We start from the raw sequence: 10,623 nt of genomic DNA, 5'->3' as shown, positions 1-10,623 counted from the left end.
GTATATATTCGATTTATACTCATATGAGCAAATATTATATTCCCATAGTTAATGAAAGCTACTTGAAGGCAGAAATTGCTTCATTTTTCTTCAACTAGATAACAGTAATTGGGAAGTGGTATCAAATTGAAAAATGAAGATGGAAAAAGTTGCTAGGTTGGTCAGTGGATTGAGACCTAGGCCTAGAGATAGGAAGTACTGGGTTCAAATCTAAACTCAGATGCTTCCTAGCTGTGTGACAATGGGCAAGTCACCTAGCCCTTTCTTCTCTTCTGCCTTGGAACCAATGTACAATATTAATTCTAAGATAGAAAATAATTTTTATTTAAATTCCAATGGAAGCCTTATTTCCCCCTTTGTTTAGAACTGAATACATGTTTTTTGACATTTTGAGTGGAAAATAATATTTTTCCTTGCATTTTACTTCTCTGAGACTTTTGGTCTTTCCTTGTACAGTCTAGCTTGATTATCTGGGGTGGGGGAGGGGAAAACAACAACAAAAAAAGCATCCTTCATACTTTCTTTTTTTCCCTAACTACTGTTATCACTGCTTATCTGACTCCTGAAAACTTACAAAGATTGAACAGCCAAAGACAACAACTGTTGTATTCCAGCCTTTAACTGGTGTTATTCAAACTGATGTTCCATTTTTTTCTCTTTCTAGTGTACAGACTGGAGCAAAAGGGCACAGAGCTAGAATAGTAGGTAGAATAGAAAGAACATTTCATTTGTCCTTGCCATTCAAAGCTACAAAATGAATGTTCCAAGACATCTCACATATTCAAAGCCTACTAACATAGGACCTAAGAAGTTACATCCCCATGTTATTAAAATTATTTTAAACATCAGGTAAAAATGTTCTGTAAGTCCCATGTGTGACCAGCCCTGTTGGGGTCTTTAATATGCTGGATTTCTAGTAGGCATAAAGATGGGTTAGAGAGGTGGTATAGGATTTTGGGAAGAACACATGAATTAGGTATATAAGATGTAGTTGTGATGGCTAGATCAGTTGGTTATTGGCTACATGATCATGAGCAAGTCATTATGCCTCCAGAAGTCTCAGTTTATTCATTTGTCAAATGGTCATGAGAATGCTGAACTCTCTCATATATTTATCTCCCCCAGATAGAGTGTGAGCTCCCGGTAATAGAAATTGAATTTGTTTTCTCTTTGTATCATCAGTGCTTAGCATACCATGCTGTTAAACCTTAATAAATAATCATTCCATCCTTCATTCAACATCTGTAAAGTGTTTTGTGAACCTGAAACATATACATGTCAGTGATTACTTTCTCATAGGAAAATATAAGGTATTTTGGATAATGTAGTTCTACCTCTTCATTTTTCACATAAGAAAATGAAGTAACCATTATAAAGTATGTGGAAGGTCAAATAGAGAGGAAATGGCATAGCTAGGATTCAACCCCAGGTCTTATGACTCATAATTGAGTACACCTTCACCTGTGCCATCTCACACTATTGATTATATAGGGACATCATTATTATAGGATTAACCATAATAATCATTATTATTAATCACTAACAAATGATAATTCATTAATTATAATATATTATATAATCAAATTATAATATAAATATATATAGTTATTACAATATATTCTTATTACTATCTAAATAAATAGTATAAATTAATACATTATATTTAGTGATTACCATGTCCCAGACACAATAATTATTATCTCATTTGATCTTCACAACAAACCTAGTAGGTAGGCATTATTATATTCTCTTTTTTATAATTCAGAGAGTTGAAGAAGAAAAAGGTTAACTGACTTACCTAGAGTTATGCAGCTATTAAATGGCCAAGGAGAATTTGAAATCAGGCATTCTTGATTCCAGATCTAATCTTATAACTACTGTACCTATGACTGACTACATAGACCTACAGTGAAAAGAGACCTCAGGCATCACTTTAACTGACTCCATTGTTTTACAGATGAGGAAATTGATTCCCATAGAAACTATGGCTTTCCCAAGGGCATATGGTAGTCCACATAAAAAGCAGGGTCTATAATAGAAGAATAAATTCAAATGCAGAATCTCTCTGCATAAAATTCTAGAAAAAATATTTTTCCTCTATCCTACCCTTTGACTGAGGCTTTCATGATAAAAACCAACTAATCAGCACTAATTCTTCCCTCCCTTCCTTTGTTCTTTTTCTTCATTTCCTTCTTTCCTTCCTTCCTTCCTTCCTTCCTTCCTTCCTTCCTTCCTTCCTTCCTTCCTTCCTTCCTTCCTTCCTTCCTTCCTTCCTTCCTTCCTTCCTTCCTTCCTTCCTTCTCTTGATTAAATGGCTATATTTTAATATGGTGGGGTCAGAGAAAAGGCTCAAATAATTTAAATTCAAATGAAGAACTGTTCTCAATCATGATTAATCCTTTTGGAAATGGAATTTTTTTGTGCACCACAGAAAGAATTGCAGCTGAAAATGTTATAATTGAAGGTTATAGAAATTATAGTTTAGAGAAGGAAAACACAAAGCATTTTTTCCTTTTTAACCATGCATATTTCTTTTGTAAAATTAAAATTTCAGCTTCTTATTCAGATACCAGCATAAATTAATAAACTGCCACTTGAAACCACTGTGGTCAGCTTCTATGATGAGTTGTTGATAACTTATTCAACTGCATTCCATCAGATTCCCTGGAACATCAAGCTATCACCTTACAAACCTACCTTTCCCAACATTCTATATTAATTATTAAGGCCTCTGTATTTTGGTCTCTTACCTGTGGAGATTGCTATTCTCCTTTTTGAAGGTTGTTAAGCTAATTGCAAAGGCTTGAGATCCATGATTCTTAGATAGGATGAAAAAAATACTAAGATTAGAAATATGAACTAGAGATGATTGTCTCAAAACTCTTGCCAATATCTTCTTTTAGACAGAAGGAAGTGAGCAAATATTTCATCAATATATGTTACTCAGGAGGTTACATTTTATAGGACAAAGGATTATCCATCCATGAAGAAACTTGATTATAGATCAGAGATATCCAAATCTTAAAGACAACATAGTAATTTATGAAACTGATTACCTTCCGTCATCATTTCTTTCTAGATCTCTCAACTCTGACAGATCATGTCCTCCACTGACTAGGTGGAAGATTTTAGGTGAGAATGAGGTCAAAAGTAGCCTGGATTCAATGAAGTCATCAATCCATCACAGTCAGACATATGACTCAATCAATTTTACACAATGTCATTGATCAATGTATAGCAATATCTTGGGATATTTATGACAAATATATGGCAGGTGACATTTTGCAAAAGGGAATACACACTTACATATATGCACATTGTAAAACGGAATTCTTTGTTCTCTCTACATTTACACTTGTGAAAGGGAATCCTTTATTGCCTTTGTCTATTTTGAGCAAATTCTAACTTAAGTCCCCCTATTTAGATTGTGAAGACAGGATTAACTCTCCTTTGCCTACTTTTGAATTGAATCAACAAATAATTGAACATCCTACTTAGTACTAGGTGAAAATCTAGCAAGGCACTTAAAGAACTCACAAGTCACTTAGAGAGCTCCACCCTTTTAACTCAATTCCGTACTTGTGAATACTATGATCATAGTTTATACCCTCAGAAACTCAATCAGCCAAGATTCTGTGAACCCTTTTGATGATTATTCACCCCATTAGAAGGTGAGAACTGGTTCCCACAGACACTGCCCCCTGGGCAGTGCCACACAATTTGGAAACTGTGATTGGGTTCTATGAAGAGAGACAGGGACAAGAAATCACCATAAAAAAGTCATGAATCCTGCAGTTTGAGTCACTCTTGTGTAGATAGTCTCCTGACTGGAAAGGTCTTTGAAGGATCTAAGCTGGAGGCTGTGGCTTGGATTGTGGGCTCAGAGCTTGGCTTCTACTTGTACTCTGACTCTTGGATTACTGTGTTGGGTGAGCAAAAGGCTGAAAACTTTCCTAGCTTCTGGACAGACCAGCTTCCATCTTGGAGGAGGCCTTGTGTATACTCATTACCAACCTTCCTGGTTGAGAGCTAATTAATCTCTTCTGGATTAAACAGACATGGAGCAAAACATTTAGTTGATAAGATATGTAATTTCTCTATCCCTGTCACATTTCTCTTCATTGTTTTCTCTCTATTTATAAATACTTGTAAATAAATTTCTGACTCCAGATATAATAAATACTGGTGATCACATAATTTTGTATAATCATCATCTAACTATTAATTTAACCTTTAAAAGGGGTAGGAAAGTAACCTCCAAGGCATGCACCTTATATCAAAATCACAGTTTTAGATTTCAGAAGGATGACAGAAATGAATGAGTTCAGTTCCTTCATTGTCCAGATAAATAAGGATATATAAAAATCTAAGTCTTATACTCAAAACCCTTTTAAGCAACTGAAATCAGTTTTGAAGGGAGGTATTTGACTTCAAAATCAATGCTCAAATGAGAATGGGTCAATAAGAATCCAAGATGAGATTTCCCCTCCTTTTAGTTGTAACAAATGAAATTATAGCAAGGCTATTTTTTTTAGTATAAAAATTAATTTACTAAATGACAACTCAAGAAGATTTAAATAACCATTGAACTTCCTCCAAACTTCAATAGGCATCAAAGAATAAGAATGGGGTTGGAAGGGCAAAAAGTGAGGTTCCAGAGAGAAAGAGGTAAAAGCCTGATCAGTTGGACAGGAAAGCAGTGTCAGTGAGTGAGTGTATTGCCAGAAAAGAGTGGCAAAAGAGAACAACTTACCATAATGCAAGTAAATTGATACCCCTTGTGATGTCATCACACATTCCCTCCCCAGTACATTTCTAATTGCAAAATAGTCATACAGAAAGTGGACTTAGAGACCTTAATTCCACATCCATCACAGGAAGGGGAGTATTCCTTTGATGATGCCAACCCATTCTGTAAAACTTTCTGCCAGATGGCCAGGCCAGTGTAATCCAAAATGGTATCTGGTTAGTGCATGGCAGCTAGAGCTTGTTGACTTTAAAAGAGTTATTGTACATAGATAAACAAGGAACAGGTTTCCACCTTACATCCAATAAAAGCCTTCCAAGTGAGATGTCCTGACATCTAGGAGTAAATTACTTTAACCTGGATGCTGATTGATCTTCTAAAACCCAGGTTTAAGAAAAGTTTTATATGAAAATGATGACAGTTCAATATTAATTTTCCACACATTCAAAGCAATGAAAGTATACAATGGGGAGATATTCATCTACATATGAGTCAAGGTAAAAAGGTCCTGGCAAAGGGTCTCATTTTTTTGGCCTCATTGAATTATCCTGCTTCATTTCTAATCACAATCTCAGCCCAAATGTCAGTCAACCATTCATTAAGTATGTTATAGAAAAGGCTTTTATTCAGGTAAGGTTTAGATAAAGTAGATAACGAGTAACTACCCTTTATAAATAAATATATAATTCTCCTGATGCAGTATCATTGCATGGGCTAATATATTTAGTTTTATTAAATCTAATCAATAAGAATTGTTAAAAAGGATTATATCTACTCCCCCATCAAGGCTTGCAGAATCTCATGTTATTGCTCTTCTTTGACATTTCAAGGAGATCCTCCACATTGAAAGGCACTGTAAACCAGGTGGGACAAACCTCTGTGGAATATACAAATCAAAATCCACATCTTTTTCTAATTCCTTTCTCAAATCTTTATGTCTTTTCACATCTGCTTTTGCTATACATAGTACATTTTTACCCTCCCCCATCTTAAGTAAGAAACCTGAAACAGTTGTGAGAAATTCAGGCTGCAAGGAAATAGGACATCTGGCCTTTAAGTTGGCCCAGATGGCAGCCATTTATGGAGGCCATTTAAATTTCACTTGACATCCATCCCAGTGTAATCAATCTATGACATTAAGCTCAACCTGCAAACATTCTACACCAAGTGCTTATGGCCCATTTATAAACTGTCAGATAAGAGAACCATTGGGATGAAGAAGTCAGCATCATAATTATCAGTGAAACCTTTCATATATCTAATATTTACTTTTTATCAAAAAATGGCATGGGGATTGTTCCCTTTAATTCTCAATACAACCCAGTGAAGGCATCTTCATTTTAAAAATGTGAAATATACAGATACACATAATATATACTTGTCTTTATATGTATGTATTTGTATATGCATATATTGTCACATTCATTTTCACAGATTCAAAACCACAGAGGACCTACAAGGATTAGGCAGTTCAACCTCACAAAGATGAGAGAAAATTCAGTAAATTTCTATGATTTGCCAGAAGTAACACAGGTAAAAGCTGAACATGCTTGGATTTATTTCAAGTTCTCTTCCTCTAAATATCAAAGTATTTTCTACTGCTTCCCTAATTCCTAGTAAAAAAAAAAAATCAACATGTATGCACATTGCAACACTGAATAATTGAGAAGAATGGATTCTTTTGGAATTCCAGTTTACCTTGCTTGATTTCTTGAAAATACAACTGAGGCTACAATCTTTCTGAGCCATTGGTCTCAGACTATAGACAATCATATTTTTAAATAGATTTCTTTAAGTATTTTTCTTTTTTCTCATCTAAGACCCTGTTCAAAATAAACAAAACAAGTAGGTCTACTATAAATAGGACAAAGAATCCCCCAATTTTTCATTAAATCAAAATTCTTAAATCTTTGGGAATTTAATGATACTTTTAAAAATAGGTTTTTTTTTTTTTTTGGTTTTCATCCTCAATCCATTGTCCCATCTAACCATTTGTGGCAAAAAGTATTACTCTTAAAATAGATAATATCAGACCTATTCATAAGGGAAAAAGATTATAATAAACATATATTTGAGAGTGATGTAAGTGCTGATTTTACAGGTTCATATATTTCTTAATATATTGTATATAGGGCTGCTGTGTGCTACCTAGCACAGTGGATTGAAATGTAAATCAAACATTCTTTGTCTATCAATTAGCAACTCTCAATTTAATCAAGCAAAAATTGAAAACACCCCTACTTAACACTTTTTTAGCCATCAAGTAAGAGAATTCTCAAGTCATTTATTTAGAGAGCTCCACCCTTTTAACTCAATCAGTCAGGATTGTTCCTAGAAGTCATACTCATTATAATCACCATTCATAAAAACAATTTCTTAAGCAAAAAAAAAAAAAGTTAGTAACTTCTAATAATTTAATATAAATATAGCAAAAGAGAGAACTGTAAAAGGTAAGTAGAAAATATTTCCTAGCTAAATATCCTAGCTAAATACTGGATAATTACTAATTCAAAGAAATTCAGCTCAACCCTTTTGATAAGAGTTCACACCTTCAGAAACTCAATCAGTCAGGAACTTGTCTTATTCTTATCTGTGATAAGAATTTGCACCCTCAGAGGACAGGAGGTGGATCCCACAGACACTGCCCCCTGGGCAGTGCCAGGCAACTTGTAAACTGTGATTAGTTCCCATGAATTGGGAGAAAGACAGGAAATGATGTGGAAAAAGGACTATAAAAGACAAGACTGAGAGGAGTCATTCATTTCATTCCTTGCCTCTTTTGATAAGGAGACTCTCCTGGGTAAGGCGAATCCTGCATGATTCTGAGCTGGAGGCTTTCTGGGTGGATGACTGGATATGAAGGAAGAGGCTTACACTGGTGAGACCCATACTGAAGAGGTTATCAAACTTCCACATGGAGATTGGGACCTGAGGGAGCTTTTGTCAGAGTTGAGCTTGTGAGAGAGGAATACTGCAGAAAACCTGGAAAAACAGATGCAATGAATGGAAGCTTGGAGATCCATCCATCAAGGAAAATTCCATGGGAGAATGTGACCTGGAGGAAATCAGTTAAACAAAGAGAACCAAACTGCTGCTGGGAACTCTTCTTCCTGACACTTGAGGAGGAAGTGCTGAGAAGGTTTCTCTGCCTGTTGATTACTGAATTTCTCTCTGTATTATTAGGAGTTTGATTCTGAAGATCTTTAAAATTGTTAACAGCATCCTTCTTCTAAGACTATGTAAATTATACTCATTTTAAGATTTACTCTAGATCAGGGAAACCCTAACCCCTCTCTCCTGTCCAAACTTCATTTCCCCACCTTCCTTAAATAAACCCTTGTTTCTAACAGATTTAGAGTCAGTTATCTGTCAGATTTTCAGTCAATTTACTCATTCTGAATCCCAGCTCGACTCTAACTGAAGAGAATAAGGAAGTGGGCAGGAGAGGGAGGAGGGAGAAGGAGTCTGAATTCTCAACACCTTATTGTTCTGTGTGCTTGCTCAGCAATCCATTATTACCATAAACCACCTAAGAAAAGAACTACCTAATACAAACTACTCTTTGTAGTGGCAAAAAACTGGAAAATTAGGGGGTGTCCATTGATTGAGGAATGGCTGAACAAATTGTGGTATCTGATGGTGATGGAATATTATTGCCCTGAAAGAAACAATGAACTGGAGGGATTCCATGTGAACTGGAAAGGCCTCCAGGAATTGATGCAGAGTGAAAGGAACAGAACCAGGAGAAATTTATACACAGAGACTTATACATTGTGGCACAATTAAATGTAACAGACTTTCCTACTAATAACAATGCAATAATCTGGAAAGACTTATGAGAAAGAATACTATCCACATCCAGAGAAAGAATTGTGGGAGTAGAAATGCAGAAGAAAAGCATATGATTGATCACATGGTTCTATGGAGATATGATTGAGGATGCTGACTTCGAATGATCACTCTATTACAAATTATTAATAATATGGAAATAGGTTTTGAACAATGATACATGTAAAACCAAGTAGAATTGCTCATTGACTTCAGGAGGGGGAAGGGAGAAGAGAGGGAAAGAATATGATCATAGAATCATGAAAAATATTATTAATTAATTAATTAAAAAGTAAGAAAAAATTAAAATAAGGCTGGAAAAATATTCTTTGCTTCACTTTCCTTTTTTTAATAGGATGGATTATAACGTATACCCATCTTATGTAGTGTTGATTATAATGAGTTTTAATTAATTTTTTAGACAAAGAGGACAACAAAGGAGGAAGAGAAAGGAAGAAGAAGAGGAGAGGAAGGAAGAAGATGGAGGATAAGAAGGAGGAAGGCAAATTTGAGATCCAGGAGCATGGGCCAGAGCATTGGTTCACCAAGTGGGAGAGGCAGTGCCTGGATGAGTTTGAGCAGGAGGAGCAGATGCCCCCAAAACTCCATGAAGAAGTGGCTGCTGCACATCCTGAGCACAGGCAGCAGAAGCTGTGTCACTTGCTCCAGAACTCAGCCATTGAGGTGGCCCAGCTTTACAAAGATCGAGTATGTCAACAGCAAGGACTCTCCCTCTGGGTTCCCTTCCAAAATGCAGCCACTACTGTTACCAACCTCTACAAAGAAAGTGTGTATGCCCATCAACAAAGTTTTGATCTAGGAATTCAAATTGGCTATCAGTGCTGCAATAAGGATGTGTTAACATGGGTTAAAAAACATAGAAGAACTATTCGTAGAGAAGACTTGATCAGCTTCCTCTGTGGAAAAGTTCCTCCTCCACAAAACTATACAGCTTCCCCAAGACTAACTGTAGTATCCTCTAACTGAGCTATTTCAACAGAAACTAGCTCATCTGTAGAGACTGATTTGCAACCCTTTCATGAAGCCATAGTTCTGCATAGTCTCAGTGGTGCAATGGCTAATATAAGCATTTGTTCAAGTACTCCAGGCTCTCCTACTCATGTAAGCAGTGGATCGAATACTAGTCAAAGAAAAAATGGATTCCGTGATGTGGATTTGGACACTTTCATATCAGAAGAAATGGCACTCTACTTGGGCAATGGTGGAACTAGAAAGCGTACCTCAGCCCAATGTGGCGATGTCATTACAGACTCACCAACTCATAAATGCAACAGAATGATCTAAACTACACAATCTTCAAACCCACCATGTTGCTTGAAAGCCACTTGATCCTCAACATACTACTGAAAAGGAAACATAAGGCCATCTTCCCTTGTTCACTATTTAAGACAAGTAAAGGAAGTTTTAGGTCTTACAGTAGATGCCTTTTGTAACTATGGCTTTCCTAAACTATAATCCTAGTAGAGGGCATCAGATATTGTGTAGTAGTTAGCAATATTATCATAGACAAACATGTATCTGATCCAAGGCTAACAGTGACTTTACTTATATTCTTAAAGGAAAAGGAAATATAAGATGTTTATTTGGTTAGGGAATGCTGTTTTATCCTTTATTTCCTGCTGTGTTGAATATTTTGCTTCAACAGTATTTTCCAGTTGACTGAAAGTTTCTAAAACATGACTTGGCATATTTGTCAAATATGCAGGCTTCCATTTTCGCAGAACTATACCATGCACCTAGTTTCTATATGGTAACAGTGTGCAAATTATAAATTTTGGACTTTGCCCTTTTTAGTTTTAAAAGCAGTTGATGATTTTGGTGATTGTGTGATAATGTAAAGAGGCTCTATGATGGTCATGCAATTAATACTTATATTGAATAAATACAAGGATTTTTATTGGATTCAATTTATGTGTTTTAGTGCTCTAAAAGGAGCCATATTAAATAGTAGGCTAGTTAAACCTCAACTGTAGTGGTTCAAGCACCATGTGCCATGACCTATAACAATGGAAGGATATCAGTGTCAG

At 35.6% G+C, this 10,623-nt stretch overlaps 1 pseudogene; it reads left to right on the top strand.

Moving 5' to 3' along the window:
- Window positions 1-9,055: 9,055 nt before the first annotated feature.
- Window positions 9,056-9,946, top strand: LOC100010977 (HUWE1-associated protein modifying stress responses 1-like; annotated as a pseudogene).
- Window positions 9,947-10,623: the final 677 nt, after the last annotated feature.

The sequence above is a fragment of the Monodelphis domestica genome, chromosome 1 (assembly GCF_027887165.1).
Source record: "Monodelphis domestica isolate mMonDom1 chromosome 1, mMonDom1.pri, whole genome shotgun sequence".
Lineage (NCBI taxonomy): Eukaryota > Metazoa > Chordata > Mammalia > Didelphimorphia > Didelphidae > Monodelphis > Monodelphis domestica.
This window is presented reverse-complemented; position numbering and strand designations above follow the sequence as displayed.